The 20,597-nt window shown below is 40.3% G+C and overlaps 1 long non-coding RNA gene across 2 annotated transcripts in view; it reads right to left on the bottom strand.

Annotated features, from left to right (window-relative positions):
* LOC146768663 (uncharacterized) overlaps positions 1–20,597 on the bottom strand; it is a 42,248-nt gene that overhangs the window by 15,048 nt on the left and 6,603 nt on the right. Inside the window, exons 2-3 of one of the 2 annotated variants that reach the window (XR_014954225.1) lie at positions 20,364–20,597; positions 1–20,140 (exon numbers count right to left, since the gene is read on the bottom strand). The exon at positions 1–20,140 is cut by the window's left edge and continues 15,048 nt beyond it. This is a non-coding gene — a long non-coding RNA (uncharacterized LOC146768663). The other variant, XR_014954224.1, reaches the window with a different exon arrangement.

Genomic DNA, 20,597 nt, shown 5'->3' with positions numbered 1-20,597 from the left:
AACAATCATGAAAGGACAGTGTGTTACAGAATACACAGGCAGGAAGACCACTCTTTGGGTAGTTTCATAAGCTGTAAGGCCTCAAATCTTGCCAACATTAGCGCACAATCTTCACTTTGCATTTGTTAGTGGTCCCCTTGCTGTTGAAGAGTGGGGGAGTTTAGAAGAGACCTTTTCTTTGGGGGACTAAGGGTTTTTCTGATTTTTTTTTTTTATTTCAATAAATGTTTTTGGTTAAGGAGCAAACACAGAAAATGTGACTTGTTTAATATTTTAGTTGTGTTTTTCCTCGTTTGGTTTTCTGTAACGAGGTACAGAAAGGATGGCAGAGCTGTTGGCCCAAGCATAAAGCTGCTCTCTGAGGGGCTGGATGGGTATCTGGGAGGTAATGCTTCACCTGGGCTTTGTCTTCATCCCTGGTGGTTGTGCCCACCCAGAAGGCTCTATAAAAACCTGTTTTGTTGTTTTTTTTCTTTTCCTTTTGCCATTGTTCTAGTGAGCAGAGGCTTCCTGAATTCAGCTATATAAAGTTTTAATGAGTGACCTATTTGTGAGACTCCTTTCCAGATTGGCAAACAGTGTGGATGGGAGGCAGCTCCTTGTGCTCTCTGCCCCACAGCCACCTCCTCCTCCCCATCCCCTCTCCGTGGGGCCTGAGGCAGTGAGAGCTTGACCTGAACTCTCCACCTGAGAAATACAGCAGCTGGACAAGGCATTTCTGCACCTTGCTGTAAGGACACCAAAACAAACAGGGGCCTTGTGGTGAAACTGGTGGTGTGTGCTGTCTGCCCCGGCTGATGAGAAACTTCTCAGGTCCAATGCAAACATCTCTTGCTGAATGCTGGGGCCCACACTGTTGTTGACATAGCGATAAAATCGCATTTGCACCATACAGCCTCCTTTCTTTCACTGCTTGTGAAAGGCGAGGTGCGTCCGAGCACCGAAAAGCTTTGGGCTGGGATCTGGTGTGTCAAGGAGAGATCTCAGCCTCTGTCTGGATGGGGCATAACATGCCCTGCTTCCTCTTCCTCCTCTACCTGCTGCTCTCAGATTTGGGATTTTTCCTCCAAACACAAACTCTGGATTAATTTCTCCATAAAAAGAAAAGACAGTTCCTTGTAAAAAAAAGACTTTTTGCATGCTGATATTATTTAGGCATAATGTATTCCTGAAAATGTGATTAAGAGCTAGAACTGGGTGAGAAGCCTGAAATCCAAAGCAAAGTAATTAATAAGAGTGATTGAAAACGTGAAGATATAACTTTGCACATTCTTGGAAATCCAGATGAGTTCATAGTATGCAAGACAATAGGGCAGGAGTTTATAATGAATAATCCAGTTCATCATATGATATTTCAGTAAATACTGAAAAAAAAAAGAATTATTGCTCAACGTTACTAGGCCAGGTATTTTTTATGAAAATAGGGCTGAATTAACTTCCAAAGGGAACTCTGGTCAAATTTGTTCTAGAGGCATTTAGCAAAGACTTTTTAAAGAAAATGTCACCAGCTGACTTTAAATAATTAACTTTTCCTTTAACAGAAAGGAGTTCATAGCCTGTACTGATGACAGCTTAGTCCTCTATCTCTGACAGACTTGAAAGGTATTTGTACTGCTACAGTGAAGATGAAATATATACATTACATATGTTGTAAAAAGACAGGATACATAAAGAGGAGAATAAGCAGGCATCAATTAGCATCTGGTTTCACCTGAGGCAGATGTGGGTTTCACATCTTGGATTTGGTTCCATTTTACTGTTCATATACAGGCTGTGTGAGAGACCAGATGCATAGGCTGATTGCAAGCAGAGTCCATTTTTCATGTCTACATAGCTAAGAATGCAGCATTTAATGCTGTATGCAAGGAGAAGGACAAAACCATCCATGTTTGTCTTGAAGTTGTACTTGGAAAGTGAAAGAAAAAAGCCCATTTCAAGTCTGCAGTGTTACTCCCTTTTCTATGGTTTTCCAGTGAGCTGCTCTGTAAGCCCATTTGCAGTTGTGTAGAAAAATTGTCATTATAGTTTGCATCTCCAGTATTTCATCTGCAATTTCACTACAGTAAGTAATAAAAGCTACAAAAGTGATATCCAATGTCCTTGAAATGCCCAAATTTGGTTGCAATGGAGTTCAAGGTTTGTGTAAATATCTTCATCCTGGAACTTGAATTTAAACATTGTTTTATTCACCATGTTGGATAGTTTATTTGTATGCATCTCAAAACCACTGCATAGTTTGGCATGTGAAGGGAACAGCAGCCAACTGGTGTGTCAGGAGTGAGGTCAGCTGGCAAAATGGTGAGGAAGCTGGCACAATACCTGCCTGCCACTGGTTTTGCTCCAGCTGATACTAATGCTCCATGCCATCAGGAGCTCTCAAATGACCCACAAGTCAAACAACATTAAAGAAACAGTGTAGACGTGTATATAACATGGTAAATATGAGTCAGTTTTGTTAATGGAATGTGGTTTATCAATGGAAATGGGAATTTGGATTTGGGAGGAAGGAGACTGGTGGGCTGTTTCTGGGGGTGGGGTGAAGAGAAGTCTTTTCTTTGAGAAGAGTGATATTCTGTCCTCTGGAAGGTCCCTGCCAGGTGTTTTAGTGAAGTCCTGTGGAGGAATGTGCAGTAATAAAAAAATGAGATTCAGTGAACAAACCAGGAGGCAAGGATAGATTTATGTCCTTGGCAGCTTAGGCCAGTCTCCATATGTTGTTAAAATTAGATGGTGAGAGAAATTAACTGTATCATTCACTATTGCACAGCCTGCATATTAAACCTTTACTGTTTGAAAACAATTTAATACAACTGGAAAAGATAAAATGGGAATTTTTCTCAAGTGAGAACAGATGGCAAAGTTTTCAGGCTCTGGAAGAAAGAGGGAGACTTCTCCATGGCCAGGAAAGAGGTGGGACAAGGAGCTCTCCTCAGGGCACCCTGTCACCACTTTCTACAGGAGGTGTGTCTAAATCTTCCAACAATGTGCATTGTATCGCATTAGCTTACCTTTGGAGCTAGTCATCCTCCTTTTCTTTACTGTGGTTTGAAGCTGAAAATATAAAGTTCTGTGACAGACATGGTCATTACTGTTGATGACACTTGATTCATTAAGCTGGATTTGCCAGTTCCTGCCTCAGCAAGACTTGGGGAGTATGATGTGGCACTGTTGAGCATCTTGGTCATCTTTCTTTCTCATATCTTAGGAAATGTAGGAGCCTGTTATTAATTTTTGTGGTGTCTAAGTTGCTCTCAGACCATCTGTCTGCCCTACCTCTTCCTGGGCTGTGCTGCAAGTGAGCAAAGGAGCTGTAACAGACATTGGTGGGACCCAGAGTTACCCTGCCCAGAGTCCAGAGCTGGCAAATAACGCAGGGAGGATGCATTTAAAACAATTAGTTCAGGAATTCTACAGTTTATTTAATTTATTAAAGATGTTATCTGACCTAAGCTCCTTAAAAACCTTAGCTGCAATTCTCTTAAGATGTGGGCCTTTTTAAGGCTCTGAAACAAACTTCACTTCCCATTTTGTCCAAAAATTGTGTCACTAAAACACCTGCCAGGGGAAGCTGCAATTCTCATTTTACCTGCAGGGGATTTTTTAAATCCCTATCCATTTGGAACGTGACAGTTATGCCATGCCAAAACAGCACCCCCAAGTGACAAGGTGTCTGGGGGCTATTTTCCCAGTCCCTGATGATGACTTTATTCTTACCCAATAAAAATTTATTAGGTCTCTGAAATAGCAACATCATTAATGAATTATTTACTGGTTTGCTTTACCTCCCAGTAGAGTGCCCTAACTGATAGGCCTTAAAGTAATTTCCCTCTCTCTTTGTTCAATGTATATTTAAGTAATTGCTTTATACAAAGGAGTGGAACCACTCCAGGAGCAGAGCTTGGCAGAACAGGGCTGCTTTGTCAGGGCAGGCAGGATCCTCTCCCATGAGATGGCTGCTAAGGATTCCACATCCTGAACCAGTATCTCTGAAATCCAGCATGCTAGCTGTTGAATAAAAGCACTACTTAATTTTGCAGATAATGCTGAAGAACGGCCACTTGAGCATTTCATGTGCCACAAAACAGTTTGGTTTTTTTCAATGTCATTAAGGACATGGCTCTTCAAGTCCCATTTTGCTTTGGAAAAAATCCTTTTAATTTCCTTCAGTGGTTTATTTTCAAGACTTAAGTAAAATGAAAGAAACCCAAGGAATTTATTGACACATCTATAGCTTGCTGGGCCTTGCAGAGAAAAGGCAGTGAGAGAAGTGCAGCTGCAGGTTGATCCCTGCAGGGCAAGGAGATAACTTTTCATTTTCTGTCTGCCACAAGATGATGAATTTCAGTTCATCTGGAAAATAGTCATGGCTGCAGGATCTCAGTTCAGCTCTGACCTCCTGGGCGGTTCCTATCATCGCAGAGCCCGCGGCTTTGGTTGGGTTTGGAATCACTTTTGCACTGCCTTATGCTCAGTAAACATTTTGAAAGCTGACTGCAGCTTTAACTACTAGAGACTTTATTTTTCAGTAATCTGAGATCTGAGGCATGTTTTGCAGAAGGGTTGAACTATGGGCACTCATGAAATATGCAGCAAAGGCTGCCATCGCTCATGCCTGTGTTCCTAATTGCTGTCAATCCTAGTAGCAACTAAATCACTTTATAGCCTCTGCAAATAAGAACAACTGAAATACCAGGCCTGCCAAATGTTGTGGTATGACTGCAAATAAACTGCAGTGTCTGAGTGATTTTGGGGTGGATTATCTGACTGATCAAAATTTGTAAGGTGTAGTCTACAGTACAGAACCTGAATTTCTCAGCAGCAAGTCATCAAAAAAAGTGAATGATTGGCCAGGAAGTTAATTGTTTACACTAAAACAGCTTTCTTTCAAGACTTTGGGTGTGGATGAAGCATAATATTTATTTAAAGATGGAGATAAAACTACCATTCTCACATAATCTTATATGTACATCTCTGATGTAAATACCTTCTTATCCCTAATGCCTCTGACTGCTGTAATTGTGTATTGCAGTATTATACAACCAGGAAGAGACGATTGAAAAAGAAAATGCTTTATGTCTTTTAGGGGTACACAAAAGCATCCAAATCGGGGAATCAGAATCTTTATTTTCATACAGATTTTGTGGGTTTTAGCAAAGAAAAAGGCCTCTAAGCACATGTATTTTCTTCTTGCCACACAGTTTCTAGCAGTTACGATGTAGTTTATGCCTAGAGAAGATCAATTGAGACTTTTGTCCCATCTTTGTAATAGCAGTACAGCAGAGGCTTGTGGGTTTGGTGCTCCATCCTTCACCACTTTGGGCTGCAGGCAGGAGCTCTGAGCTCCAGCAGCCCCGTGAGCAGTGAATGGCACAGTGATTGCTGCAGTGAGGAGGTGCTTGGCAGGCCAGTCCCAACACGGCCTGTTTCTCCCTTACCAAGGATTCCAAACTTGTTGACTGGGAAAACCCTACTTGCCAGAACAAGATCTTTTTACACACAGTGAGAACAATCTCCTATTGTCTCTGGGGATAAAATGGTGCCAATAAAAGATAAAAACCCCGTGCCAACAGGGTGATGCATAAAATTATGTTAACTGCTTCACCGCTATATTTAACTATGAGGTAAAAGCCTCCGAGAGAGTTGTTTTTTGGTCTAACAAATCCAAATAAATGGAATGTAGTAATTATGCTGAAAACCCCCAAATGTTACGTTCACAACTCTGTAACTATGCAGCTATGAATATTACCACTTTTTTGTTTGTTTGTTGTTGTGCCCTGGCTGAGTGTCTGTATGGTGGGGCAGGAGTGAACATTCCAACTGTCCCCTGCCGCCTTCCCAGCTTTGTGGGGCTGATGTCAGAGGTGAAGCATTCATATTTTTTTTCTCCACATCTGGAAAGAAGATGCTGTGATACACTTCAATTTTTCATGCGAATGTACCATTTCTTGAGCCTCCACTCATGGTGTTTTTTTCCTTCTACAGAAGTAGAGGCCACCTTAGTTTCCCCTAACTAGCCCAGCTCTGTATGAGCAACAGCTCTCTGAGGTTACCTCTTTGGCATAGCTAGGAATTTTTAGGAAATGGAAAGAGACTGGGGATGGGTCTCATTTAAGACATGCAGTGACTTGAAAACTGTGGAAGCTGGTCTGTTATTTCTTCTCAGCTCTATGCCCTGACAATAAGTCTGAAGTTTTTTCTGCCCCCAACTCCTCTTCCTCCTCCAACTCACTCTTGACACCCTGTCCAGCCAGTTAAGGTGCCCAGGGATAATGCCAAGGTACTTCCAGTGGCAAGGTACTTCTTTTCACCATGGGCTCTTTATGGAAGCTTTGTAGGTAAAGCCTGAATCACTTTCTCGAGACATTAACAGAATCACAGAATATTCTGTGTTGGAAGTGACCCACAAGGATCACCAAGACCAACTCTAGTGAATGGCCCATACAGGGATTGAACCCACAACCATGGCATTATTAGCACCATGCTCTGACCAGAAGAACTAAAATTGTGCACAAAGGGCACCAGAGGTATGCTCAGAGGGGACCCTGGATGCACCAAACACCTCTTTCAAGATGCAGAGCATTTTAATGTCCCAGGTCTGTTATATTCAGTAGTAGAGGTAAGCTCTGCAGGATGTGAAGCAGCAGCTTGCAGAGCCCATGTGGCAGATGGGTGCCTCTTCCTGGAGAAGACTGTGCTCAAGGCAAGGGATTCTGGAAGCTCCCAGGCTCACCAGAGAGGCTCTGAGGAGAATCCTCAGGCTTTGGTGCTGCTCTCTAGTACAGGCTTTCAGGATCCTTTGGCTACCTGGATATAGGTAGCCACAGGTAAGTTTGGTGGTCTAAATCTTGCCTGAATCTTGCCTTCACCTGATTTTCCCTACAAAAAATGATAATTCTGCTGGCAGTTTTGAAGCCCATCTGCTGCTTATCCTTTGATCTTCCATTATTATTCTTGTCCTGGTTAAGCCCATTTTGTAAATTAGCTGGATCATACACTGGCATTGCCTTTGAGCAGTCTTCAGAGGTTTCCTGAGGTGGGGTTTACCTTGAACCATTCCAGCCCTTTCTTCACTTTCTCTTCACACAGTTCCCTGCTCCAGCTTCCCTTCTAAGCTCAATCAATGTGTCTCCTAAAGATCAGGTAGAGAAGCAGTTTGTATTGTATGAATATATGGGTACAGTACACATATATGTGATATACATGCATGGGTAGTGCATATGTACACACACAGAGCATGTATGTATGCATATTTAGAGTGCTACAGAAGAGCTCCAAATGCAGTGCAGCCTCTAGATGCTACTGCATACAAACAACTCGCCCCTCTTTGAAAATCTCTTTTTTTAAGTTTGGATGTGCTCATTGTGGAGAGCTGGCCCCATTATGGGGCTTGCCCTTTTCCATTGATTACATGGCACCAAAATGTAGAATTGAATGCAAGTCTAGGTTCATGCTGAGAAGACCCTGCTAACCTCTGGGAGAAAGAATTAGTCGGTTTTGGAATTTTAATTTGGTCTCAACTGTATTTCAGCTTTATTTCAAAAATCTGAAAGCATAACAATCAGGACAAACATGCTACATAGACCCATGCCATTGAGTTAAAATGTTTATTTGGAATGAATAAATGGAAGTGCAAATCATTGCAAACAATCTGGTTGCAGATTGTTGTCAAAATTATATACACACGTGTATACATTTTCATTTCCTTCCTTCCCAAGATAAATTATTCTTTGAGCTTCTCCTGTGGAACACATGTGTCTCTGGAGTTCCTGGGGACTAAAATGTGTAGAAATGCAACATGTGAAATCAGAATTACATCTGGTTATGTACTTTTTTGACTCCAGTATGGCTCAGTCCCTTGTTTCCCAACGATGTTTAGATTAAGCCCTCCAAGATGAAAATTGATTCTCTTTGTGTCTCTAAATTTGCAGCCATGAGAAATAAATAAATTTAAAAAAAAAAAAAAGGCAAGGAAGACTTTAGCTGTATTGCTCTATTTTTTTTTCCTGTATTGCTCTATTTTTTTTTTCTTTATTTGGTAAGATCAGCTGTTATGACAGAGGCAGCATGATAAATAATAAGCAGAAAGCTGTCCAAGCAAGAGCTTCTTTCTCACGCTATTTCCTGCAGAGTCAGATTGTATGAATGCCTGCAAATATCTAAACTTGGGGCACTATTTGAACATCCCTATTACCTTTCCGAGCTTTAGATCCAGCTCTTTGATTTGTTCTCTCAAGCTCCTTAAAGCTCCTTCTCTGCCAGCTTGGATGATGTGTAGGAGTCTGTAATGAATACGCTCATTATCTAATACAAAGTGGCATAAAACACTCATGCCATGAACTCCGCCACACAGCTATGCCCTGCTGCAATTCTCTGATTCATGCTGTACGAGATTAATAGCATTTATGTTATTCATATATCTTGGTTGACCTTGATCTGTTAGAAATTCCCTCCTTTTTATCTCTGTCCCATACTGGGGAGGTTTTGTCCCACATTAACAATGGAACTTTTGTATTTCAAAGCACATTCCCCCCACGCCCAGCATCCTGAGTTTTAATTTTCCTTACATATATAATATCTGTTCCCTTCTCTTTCCCTCTCATATTCTTACCTATGTTTAATGGGCTGATACTATCTCAGGAGCTGTAAGCTTTTATTTTATTTATTTTATTTTTTTACATATCATAGTAAGTTAACCCTTTGAAATCTAATTGCAGAAAAAGACCTACATTCTACCAGAAGAAATTAAAACAGAATAAGAATAAACAATATTTGTAGCTTTTCTCTGTGGCATTTTTAGGGCAAATAGTATCATTTCAGCTGTGACAACACATAAGAAAATGTGTGTATAGGGAGAAGATGATACAGAGACTTGAATAAGATGAAGTCACATAGTTATAGATGTGATTTTTCAGAATGCTTGGAGTTCCTCCTTGGGCACTTTGAAAAACTGAGGCATGTTCCTGCCTCTTGCATTGCTCCTGCACTCAGAGAAATGAATTGGCCCCTGTGATCTCCCACTTCTGCTTCCCACTGCAGCAGGCTGCCCCCTGCTCATGGTGATGGGAGAGAGACCCTTTGTCTGTGAGAAAATCGGGGCCGTGTGGATAAGAGATGTCCTATGGGAAGTAGGTGTCTGTGGTGTAATATGTCTCACTCAACAGGTCTCTCTCTGCTGGCTGCAGCCTCTCACCACTCCTGGTGATACACAGGGAGGCTGAGCAGTGAATTGGGGCAGGGAGGTGCAGAGGAGCACACAAGCAGATGCAGAGAGAAGGCAAGATAACAGAAAGGTCAAAAGAGGGATGTGGTGACAAGCATGAGTGACAGTCTAGGGAAAAGAAGAACAGAGCCCCTATATATGGTGCAGGGAGAAATGCTGACACTTGCAAGGGGTCATGGCTCTGCTGTGCACTGGACATCCCATGTCCTTACTGTCCTTCCTGGCCATCTTCCACCATAGTTGGAAGTGGGATTCAGCTCTGTCTGCATTCTAGTCTCTCAATTGCTGTGACAACCACAACAGGCAAGCAGGGAACTCCAGCAGCTACCACCTCCCTCCTTTTTCTTTTCTTCAGCACATGCCAAAGCTGAGAGCTGTCAAAACAGGTGTATGCCTGAGTCCAAAAACTGCAACTGGCAAGGACCATGTGGTTCTTAGGCTTATAACAACTTTTCAGTCTATTTATTTATTTACTTCTCCCTCCAACTTGTGATTTGTGGCTTCTTAATTTTTATTTTCCTGTCAGCTTTCTGGAAGGCTGGATTAGAAATGTAAAAGCAAAAAACAATGATCTGGAAATACTTATGAGCCAAGACCTGCAGGGAGAGTCAATGTCTTTTATTTAGACACTGATACACTGAAAAAATAGGCAACTTCCAGATATAATGGCTTAGCTTTAGGTCACAAAATCTTGTCTTTATTTTTTTCTCCAGTGGTTAGGCCTAATAAAAGATATGACATCTCCTTCCAGATCCTTCCTTGCCTATGTTCCTAGACCATCATCACTCCAGCAGCACTTATCAGTAAATATTTGTGGCCAGGTCTGTGCTGCTTGGGTTGGTTTCTCCCTCCAGCTTCCTGCCTCCCTGGCTGTTGTCTCCTCGTGTCCCTGCTGCTGCTGGCCTACAGCCCGTGTGCTGGGCAGCAGCAGCCCCAGGGGCACTGAGGTGTCTGGCTCCACTCCACACCCCTAATTCTGCATTCACCCACAGGGCTGTTTTCAGGGGATTTGCTGAAAAGCAAATAAAACTACTGCATTTAATGCAGAGTGAATAGAGCAGATCCTACAACCTTACTTTGTGATGCATGGTGAGTTCTGTGTATTTTTTCTTTCAGTTTTACAGGTTTTTTGCAGTATATGGATAACTGTGAATCAGAGTTTCGAAGCAGACAGTACTCAGAAATACTTATGGGTTTTCTGTGTGTTGCTGCCTAGGTCTGAAGAATTTTAAGATTCATCTGCGTTATAATGCATTGAATTAGCTCGGGGAGAAAAAAGGAGGAACCAAGATAATAGTCTTCTAATATTTGCTTTAATCTTGCAAAAAACCTCCTGACACTTTTTAATAGAATTCCAAAGTGATAACAACCTTACTGGTATATGGCCCATGGTTTAACTATACTGTACCTGTGTTAAAGGATAGCTCTCTTGCCTTTGGATTTGTGGCAGAACATATACTAATTTAATGGGATTAGAAGCCTGTATACTCTGGCCTTGTTTTGCTTTCTCGGCATGTTCAAACTTCTTGAGGAAGTGAAGGACTTCCTCTATGAAGGGCTGTGCTTACTTCATTTCTTTGTGCTCTAAATACTGAGACAGCAAGTTCCTCGGGACATCTGTTCTTTGTTCACTTTGGGTTTATTTATGACATGCATCTGCCTGCCTTTTCCTCTCTGCATTCAGTACTAAGAAGAAAAAGGAAAGATAAAAAAAAAAAAAGAAAAAAAAAGAAAAAAAAAGAAAGAGAAAGAAAGAAAGAAAGAAAGAAAGAAAGAAAGAAAGAAAGAAAGAAAGAAAGAAACAAAGAAAGAAAGAAAGAAAGAAAGAAAGGAAAGAAAGAAAAACTCTCGGTGCTGCTACAAAACCATATCCCCTCGTCTTTATTCAGAGATAGACTTGACACTTTAAGGCACAGTTTCACACTAAATTAAATTGCAATGCAGTGCCAGGAAGTGTATCTGAACATCAGCAAGGAAATATCATCCCCAATCCCCACCATCATTCTCTTGAGCTGCTTTCCTTTCTTTTTTTTTTTTTTTTTTTTTTCCTAGACTATAAGAAGCAAGCCATGTACCAGTACAGCCAAACATTTTCTAACCTTATGGTCTTCACCAGGCCAGAGACATTTAAAAGGTTTTTGTTTTCTGTCTTTTTAAGCCTGAATTTTTGTCTAAGTTTTTCTTGTAACTTAATGTGCCACATTCCTTGTTTCCATACAGACCATGTGAATTCCCACAGGTGCTACAGAAGTCATGTATTGCTTGCAAAATTGTGCAAAAACAGTGCCTAAACAGGATGAGGCCCCAACATACTTTGGGTAGGATCAGGCTGTATTGCTGATGTCCTACAGCAATAGGACATGGATTGAAAAGTGGCAAAAGCTTCCTTATTGTGTCTCCTGAAAAATCTGCACTTGAAAACCATTTTTGTTTTTTGTTTTTTTGTTTTTTTTTTTCTGAAATGGACATGTCAAAGCTCGATTTGTGATCCTAGTTGGTTGCTAAGCTTAAAGTCTCTCTCACCAAATTAAAATTGTCCTTTAAAGTTCCTCTGTGGTCAGGGGTGATGGATTCATCGCACTCAAGAGGAATGGTCTGAAATAAGGATTGTTCTCTCTCTCCAGAGATTCTTCCCTCCATCATTCAGGGGTAGCTCAAGCAGTATGCTAAGGCTAGCTGACTATATATTAGATGCTTAATATTTAGACAAGCTATATTCTAACATGAACAAACAAAAGTTGTTCTCAGCTAAAAGGCAAGGTACCCAGACAAGAACCAGGTTAATACAGAGACACTGGCAACAGTTTCTCAAAATATTCCACAGCACAAAACCGCATGTGGGACTTCTTAAATGTTGAATGGTGCTTCTGCCTTTAATGCATGTGACAGTTTTTACTTGTTACAGCTATTTGCTGATTCTCAGTATAACATGAGAAGAAGCAATGGAAGGGAGGAGAATGATTATAGCATTTAAATTTAACCTCCAAAAGGAGGAAATTAATCTTCTTTTCAGGTCCATTGGGAAAATAAATAATTTCAATTATTTTGTTAAACTAGAGTGGAAATTATTTTGACCAAAAGCCCTTCTGACACGGTGACAAGACTAGAGGTTGTGGAAATCTACCACTAGAGTTTTGTGAATAAGAGGTTTAACAAACTTTTGGTTTAGTTTATATAAAGAAACAAGATCAGTTGAAGAAAGATAGACTTGCTCCAGAGTTACAGAATGCAATTCCCATCACTGATCTCTGGGCACTGAAGTCTTCTTCCTACTGTTTCTGCAGAAGAAGGAGAGTCAAAGCAGGAGTCTGTCTCACAAAGAACTGGGGAGTGACTGATCTGATGACTCTGGACATGGGGGAACTTTTTGCATTGTGCTAAGAATGTGTGAATAAGGGGTTATAACAGAAACCTGAACGGGCACAGCATTACTCAACAAGGACTGATGAAAAGCCATTTGAGTTAATGAGTTACATGACACAATCCTGGAAAAAGGCAGCCAAGCCCAATTTGACATGAATTTGTGAACTTGGTAAAATTCCTTTCAGGATGAATGTAGAATGGCTAAAAAAATGGTAAGAAATCAGGAAATACAAGGAAAGGAAATAGCAATTTGCATGAGAAAGAAGAAGTTGGGTGTATAATGTGGCTGGAGCTTGCTTGTTTGTACATCCCTGCAACTCTATCCCCTATAACCATCTGCATTTGTTGCCTGCCTTGTTTGGGATCTGGACAGGGGCTGTATTTTTAGCTTGACTTCAAACATTGTCAGTACTTGGCTCTAAGTTGCAGAGGTTCTTGCCATTTCTAATATTCATTGTTTGGGGCTGGGATGCCTTATATAGCCTTGAGTTGGAAGATATTCTACATATTCTACAGTCACAGGAACTAACTGATTTCCATCCACTTGGTGTTAAAGATTTAGGTAAAGCATTCAAAAACCTCTTCATGTTATTGAGTAGAAACTGGGAAAATTTCTAATTGGTACCATATTTCACAATTTTCTTTTACCTTGTTTCTTTTAGAAGTTTGTTTTAAAAATGGATCTAGCCTGGCATTTGATGGGGCTGATGTGGTAAGGGCTCTGGCTCTGTTTCAAAACACCAGTTCCTCTCTGCTTACTGTAGAGGGAGCTGAGAGGGCCAGCTCGGATTGCATATTCATCTTTCTGCCTGCTGACATTAGGTTAGAAGAATCTGTGTCTCTGTCAGTAGTGAAATCAAACCACAAGGAGATAAAGTGCCAGAAAGCAGATCCACAGAAGTCAGTATAGAATGGAAAAGCTTATCTAACTTTAAGGAAATACCTATGAGATAGTGTGGTTTAGACACTGCTTCGGAAAGCGAAACACCGACTTTGAGGTTCCAAAGAAACGCCTACTGCTGATCAGGGTCACATTTATGAAACAACTCCCAGAGCTGGATAAACATTGCTGCAGTTGTTCTCATAAAGGCCAACAGAGTATTCTCTGGACGTGTCAGAAATATCAGGCCTTTCTTTCCTCTTTTGACTGCCACTTGTGAGAAATGGCTGGTTTAATAGCAGTCATCCAAGACAGAGTTCTTGGCCACGAATTCCACATGGAGGGATGCATACTGTGGTTCAGACTCAAAACTTGGAGCCTAAGTGCACCAGAAATCACAAGTGTCTAAGGTTGAAAATACTGTTCCTTTGCCTGTGTGGACAATGGAAAGAGCAAGAATCACCTACAGAATGGAGATACCCCTGCTTGTTTATTGAGTAGGATGTCTTGGATACCTTGGGAGTGTTTGGGTGGGCACCTTGTCCTGTACCACTACTACAAATGGGACTTTTGCCACAGAATAAGTGGAAATGGATCCTTATCTTATGAACCTTTATTTGCACAGAAATCAGGAGCAAAGCTGTGCTCACCTATCATAAAAGCAATTTTCTTGTAGACAGTGTGAATTTGCACATGTGCTAGATTTAGATGGTTTTGAAACTAATCAAGTGTTTAGATGAGATCTGTTTCATAAATCCTTTTGTATTATACGATACTACTATTGATCCTATGTGTTTACTTTCAGTTTATACTGTTGGCTCTGTTTATTGCATTTTATTAAAGTTCATCACATGGGTTATTTTTAAGTCTTGTGAGAAGGATGAACTCCAACATGTGGAATAACCTAAGTAAGTAAACTGAAAGTAGCTAAAAGCTTCTACACTCAGAAGTGCCTTATTTTAATTTCTTACGTGGGAGTATTTGCTTGCAAAATACAGGATATTGATGATCAAACATGCAATTAACTGAAAGGGCTCTGTGTCATTTTGCTAAACAAAAGTATATTGCATAAAAGCTCTGGCAGTTTATTTTTTACCTCTTTTTTCACTCATTTAAATATATGAATACATATGTTTCAGTACGCTTTTACTATAAGTTGACTAAATGTAGTCACACATTTGTTGAAGGAAAAAGAACAGCTTTCAATGACTTAAAAGCTCACAGAACTGCTGATAAAAAGTTCTTCATCTGTGCAAACTGATCTGCCCATATGTTATATTATACTGGTTCATTTCTATATTGTAGTCACGGGGTCATTGAAAACATCCTATCAGATCTCCTATGCAATGTAGCCAATAGGTCAGCTTGCATTTAGAGTCAAGTCTGTAGTGTATATAGGAGCTTGAAAGCATCTTAAAAGACATCTCATTGACTTATAAAGACTGATGGAAGGATATTCTGCCTTAATATTACCACCCTGTCAAATTTCAGAAATGCTTTTAGGTTATCATCATCCCTCTGTGCCAGCCATCCAGCTTTCTAGTGCACCTGTTTCTCTTTTTTTTTTTTTTTTTTTTTCTTTTAAATGTTTTTCCCAGGCTCCTCACAAGTGTCTGCATTCACAGTTTTTGTGTGTCTGTTTGTGTTTTACTCTGCCATCTGACACCCTGTTTCTTTGCTGGGATGTACCTCTGCAGTCCCAGTCTTCCACATTTCCTGTTCAGTTGTCATTTTTATCCTACCCTCTACTCCCAAACACAGAGTTACCTTTGTGCTCTTGACATCTCTAGCAGATGTCTTCATCTGACCTGAGTGCTCCCCAGCACCTGTTAGCCTTCCCCCAAATCCTATTTGAAATAATGCCTTCCCTTTGCAATTCCATCCATTTTCCTGAGTAAATTTGCTCCACTGCACTAAGTAATCCTTTTCTTATATGATCACTTTTGTCTTTATTTCTATCTTATCCAGTATTCAGGAAGAATAATCCTCCTTTTACATATCTTTTGCAAACATTAGGTTGTCCTCACTAAATACTGCAAGGTGTAGGGATGCAGAGCAGTTCAGGATGAGATTTTTGTGGCAATTTCAACCCTAATGACTGTGAAGTCATGCTTGCATACAGAGGTGTATTCTGTGCAATGCCTTGCAAGAATAAACTGAATTAGTACCTCACTGATGAATTACAGACACATAAGGTTGAACTGGAATGTAGAACTGAAATGGTTCAAGATAGGATTTAATAATGTGGAAGTCTAAAATTTGAACCATATCTGTGATAATCAAACCATCATTCCAATGATCTTTTAACTCCTCAGCCGTATGTGACATACAAGATTGTGGTCATTAGCAGAGAAATGTGCATCTCTGGAAAGATACCCTTCAATCTTGTGAGGCATTGAGTAACCCTTGCAAGTGAGGTCTAAGGGTAGAAGATGCTGAGTTACTGATACTGAGTTGCTGCATCAGGTTGGGGCAAATACTCTTTTATAGGCACACAGATGACATATAAAACAAGAATGTGACCTATTGTTGATTTTCCCTAGCTTTTCTAAAGCCTATATGACAGTGATCCAACTTGCTGCACCTCCTAGTGGCACACAACCCGAATTCTGACACACAAAAATGGATTGCCCTTTATTAGAGAGTGTCCTCATCTGCTGCTTTTCACCCATTACCACCCCAATGTGAATTAATGTCTCTGAACTGCTGCGTACCATGCTGCAGATATTTGAAGTGTTGTGCAGAAATATTAAAGCTTGTCCCATATAAAATTTGCTGAGATTCAGTTCCTTTATTTAATGGACCTGCAACCCTCACAATCTTGTGTCACATCAACAAGGCATGATTTTCTGCTTGGGAACTGGTGACATAGGCAGCAGCTTAACAAATGAGGCAAACTATTTGCTCTGTTTAAAAGTGAAGAAAACTTTTCTCTTTGAACTGTGAGGTGTGAACATTTCTTTTAAGAAATGTCTGGGTTTGTGTTTTTTTTTTTAAAAAAAGGAAGAGAATACCTCATCCAGAAATGCATAAAAAATTCTTCCCAAGATGTGCAATATGTGGTCTCTGATTAAAATCTAGCAGGTGTATTTGAATTTAAAGATGTCCAGGTTCTCCTTTTGAAACTTATTTCTTATTAATCAGCACTTCAAAAGTACAACAAGGTGTAAGATTTAGCATGGTGGGATCCAGATGTTTTCTGGGCTATTCCCCTTTTTCTTTCTTTCATTCATTCACAGATCACCTTGCCCTGTCTATGAGTTGTGCCATAAGGCAGTGACTATACTTGACTTTTGATTCTTGGTAACACATTGTATGAACAATATTTTTATTTTGCTTGCTTTACATATGGGCAGAGACCATTTAATACAGTGTAAAAGTACATAGGGAAAGTGTAGGAAAATGCTCAGGGGAGTAGCTGAACTCCTCTGTGAGCTGTGGCCATTTTCACTGCCTGCATGGCCACCTCTCTGTACGACGGGGCAGCCTACACTGTATCTGTTCAGGACCTGCAACTGCATTAACCTCGGGATTATGACATCAAGAATGGCATTTGTACAATTAAAAATGTTATCTCACAGGGCAGCCCTTGTTGCCCTCAGCCAGCTTTGGGTAAATTGTGCTGCAGGAAAGGTTAAAAAAAGCTGCTGGAACTAATCCTTTTGATGAAATCTTTAACAAGTATGTCAATCTCCTCTGATCTTGGCCCTGGCAGAGTATAGCTGTAGTTAATGTCCCCGGCTCTAACTCACCATCTAAGACCCTCTTTCCTGCCGTGTGTTTTCTTCATCAGTTTGTATTTCTGCCAGTCAGTGTCACAAAGCACTTCCTGCTTCATCCCCGCCTGACGGGGTTAAGCCACGCTGATGGTCTGCAGTTGTGTGCAGCTTCATTTTTCATAGATTCTTTCTGATAACCATAACATGAACTCTGGAGTATGTGTTAGGAACTGAAAACAGGCCAAGTGTTTTGTATTAGAGCCTGTATTCCCACATTCACTAATTCTCCAAGGGTTGAAAATGCATCAGTGACATGTATGAGAAAAAAAAGGCTGGGACTAAAATCAATTTTCTCCCCTCTTGCCTACATGAAACAAAATTAAAAGGACAATGAACCTTATTCTTTTTTCATTTACTGCTGAAATTCCTCTGCCGTCTGTGAAGCAACTCTTGTTACACCACTGTAATTGGAAGTAGAATCAACCCCGGTATCTACTGCAGATGTTTACACCTTAAAAAAACAGGAGCACACAGTTTCTCTACCTAATAATTTTTTTAAAAGCCAGTAAACATTTTATCTTTATGGATGGAGCTAGACCCCAGAGAACTGATTGACCAAAACTTGTAACTTTCTCTAAACGCACCATCTGATACTCCCTTATACATGACCGCCTTTCAATATCCTGGTGTGTATTGTGACCCTAAGCTGTCAGTTTAATGCCTGTGTTAGCACAGATCAAAGGAGAACAGAAGCAAAATATAAAAATACAGCAATAAATAACCTAGTGTGCTTTCTTATCTCTGTTGAAGATTTTATATTAGGCTGGTTTATTTGCTTGGTATTACAGAGTCATCTTTACTTCCGTTGAAATAAACTGGGGTGAAAAGCCACAATAACCCTTCAGATAAAATGGAAAAAGTTATTTATGCCTGTGCTATTCATAGATGTCTCTTCTTAGAAACCGGCCAATTGTGGTTTTGGTTTTTTCTGTAGCATCTGCTTTTCTCCTTGAGATCTCACAACCTTTTTATTTTTAATTAAAAAAAAAAAAATAACCATAATGCAGACCCATGCTAAAAATTCTGCCATCCTGGCTGTCAAAGAGATTTTCTGTGGTCTGGTTTTGGCTGTGCACTCAGCCATTGCACTGTATATCAGGCATTTGTTTAAAAAGTAAACAGCTACAGTCATCATCGGCATCAAAATTAACCCATGATATGCAGGGCTTTTCTTAGTGTCTGGCCATGAACCACCTGAAGACTTGCTGAAAGGTGGAGAGCCAGGAGGCTGAATGCATCTGAGGGAGGTTGTTGCCATGAGAAAAGCAAGCCAAGTGTCATCATCTGAATGCTAAACAGGGGTAACCATGGATTTGTTCATGTTCATGTCCCTTTACGCTGCTCAGAGAAAGGGATGGAGGAAATGCTGCCGAGGCCCTTACAGCTGGGGACAGAAGGGGACAGTCCCTCTCCCCCTGCCAGCACTAGGCTGTGCAGGTCCCACAGGCACGATTTGAAATTGATCAGGTTCATTTTCTAAGAACAGATCAGCTATGGAGTATTTCTGAGTATTGTTTGAAGAATAATTGTGGTTTCACAAGTTATTTTTCACAGTAACGTGAAAAAAAGGCTAAATTATTCTACTCTGTTCAGGATGCAGGGGTATGAAGAAACATTTTCCAATAGTAGGTGCCTTCTAACTTAAGAACATAAATAGTCTTTGGGTTTTTTTGCTCTGCTGCAATTTTGACTTAAGGTGCCTAGTCCTGTTTTAAACATCAGATCACTGTCTGGCTCAATCTCGCAGTTCCTAAGTATTAGAAGTGTTTTTTGATGCTTGCCAAGAATGCTATATGAGTGAGTAATGTGATTTGACTTAGTGAAAGGGTTCTAATGCAACATTAATTCAATGTAACAAACCACTTGTGGAGCAGAAATACAGCTCTCTTTAAAAGCTGGTGACATACCATACTATAATGTTGCAACCCTAAAGATTTGCATTGCATTAATTTTAGGTTGCCTATCTAAATTTGGGCAGCATAGAGGTTAATCTGAATAATTATTTGCTTTAAGAATTAATCAGAATTTATATTTCTTGCATTAGACTGTACTTTTAAAGCAAGCATTATTGGAGATAAACACCTCTGCAGCAGCAATGTATATTAACACATCTTGCAGAAACTACTACTACTGTTTTTTCTGATACAGAGAACAAAATACTGATAAATTATGTAGAGGTCAACAGTTTTTATCAAAAAACAAACCTAGGGCTATACAATTAAATTCTTTACACACAAACAAACCAAGCCATGTTACAGGGTAATATGGAATAGGTCTCATCTAACTTTAGCTCCTCAAGTTAAGACTCCAGGCACGTGTGCTTCTGGTGGACTATATACCCCATCTTTAGGCTGACAGTAAATGCTGCTCTCAGAGTAGTGGCAGAGCCTAGTTCTAGAAGGGCTTGTGAAAGCACATAATGTCTGGGGGTCCTTTATGAGATGTGACATGAAATCACTTTCTAAGCTGGAACCATGTATTTCCAGTGCTGATAACGATGCCACTTCAAGTCTCTCATTTCTCATATTAAGTGGATCCGTTATTTGGCTCTCTGACCTTACAGTTCCAGGAATGCCCTGGGCTTTTTTTTTTTTTTTTTCTGAAGCTGTATTTCTTTTTGAGCAGACCATGAAGTGGATTCATTTCTCTAAGGAACATGAATAAAGTTTGTTTTTCTTAAATTCCTGGCAAACAAGTTGATGAAATCCATATGGATCACAAAGTCTGAAGCTTGAGTACAATGTTCCATGGGTGAGCAAACACTTGTCTTTTAAAATAGACGACTTTGAGCTGTGGGGATTATATATACATATTTGAGATCCGTTCTGTGAGCCATCAGCTTGACTTCAAAAACATAAGACAGGAAGCTGACTGCTTCTGACTGCTTCCTTCTTCCTCCTGTTAAGCATACATGCTTTTCAGATAAAGATTTTTAATTTGAATTTTTCATCATATCTTATAATTAAAGAAAAATTGTTTAAAAATTGGTTTGAAGCTTTCATTTTAAACCTTACTCTTTCTCAGCCCAAATGGCTCAGAGTTTTGACCTTATTGTTACTGTTGTCAAAATCCTTTCAACATACACACGTGTACATACACACACATATCATGTGTCTCTTACCTTGGCCAAGCTGCAGATGATCCAATCTACTGGGGTTTTGAACCAATCTCTTTTCAATATGTCCTGTGCACATCTCCATGCCCCAGCATGTCTCCAGCCACACCTTCTTGGCACCAGTCTATCTGAGACATCCTCGAGTGCAGGCTCTCTGTGGGCAAGAGCTTTGAAAGGCTGCAGAGAAGGTTCTTTCTCATATATCCCAGGCTGCTGAGAGTAAAGCTGTGACCTTCCCTC

The sequence above is a fragment of the Lonchura striata genome, chromosome 1 (genome assembly GCF_050655825.1).
Source record: "Lonchura striata isolate lonStrDom1 chromosome 1, ASM5065582v1, whole genome shotgun sequence".
Lineage (NCBI taxonomy): Eukaryota > Metazoa > Chordata > Aves > Passeriformes > Estrildidae > Lonchura > Lonchura striata.
This window is presented reverse-complemented; position numbering and strand designations above follow the sequence as displayed.